Raw genomic sequence first — 273 nt, forward strand, 5'->3', positions numbered from 1 at the left:
TCCTTCTACTGCTCCCTCCATCCTTCTACTCCTCCCTCCATCCTTCTCCTCCTCCCTCCATCCTTCTCCTGAGTAGTTAGCACACGTTGATGAACACAAAGCGGTGTGTTTGTAGCTTACTGACTTTAAATGTAAAGTAAAGTAGAGTTGCTCTTCTCCATGTGAGTATTATTGCAACCTCTCCAACAGTGTATATACTGTATATGTGTTTCAGTGGTAGTAGTTGTGTGTGTGTGTGTGTGTGTGTGTGTGTGTGTGTGTGTGTGTGTGTGT

Source organism: Anarrhichthys ocellatus, unplaced genomic scaffold, assembly GCF_004355925.1.
Source record: "Anarrhichthys ocellatus isolate YVR2014 unplaced genomic scaffold, GSC_Weel_1.0 scaffold41, whole genome shotgun sequence".
Taxonomy (NCBI): Eukaryota; Metazoa; Chordata; class Actinopteri; order Perciformes; family Anarhichadidae; genus Anarrhichthys; species Anarrhichthys ocellatus.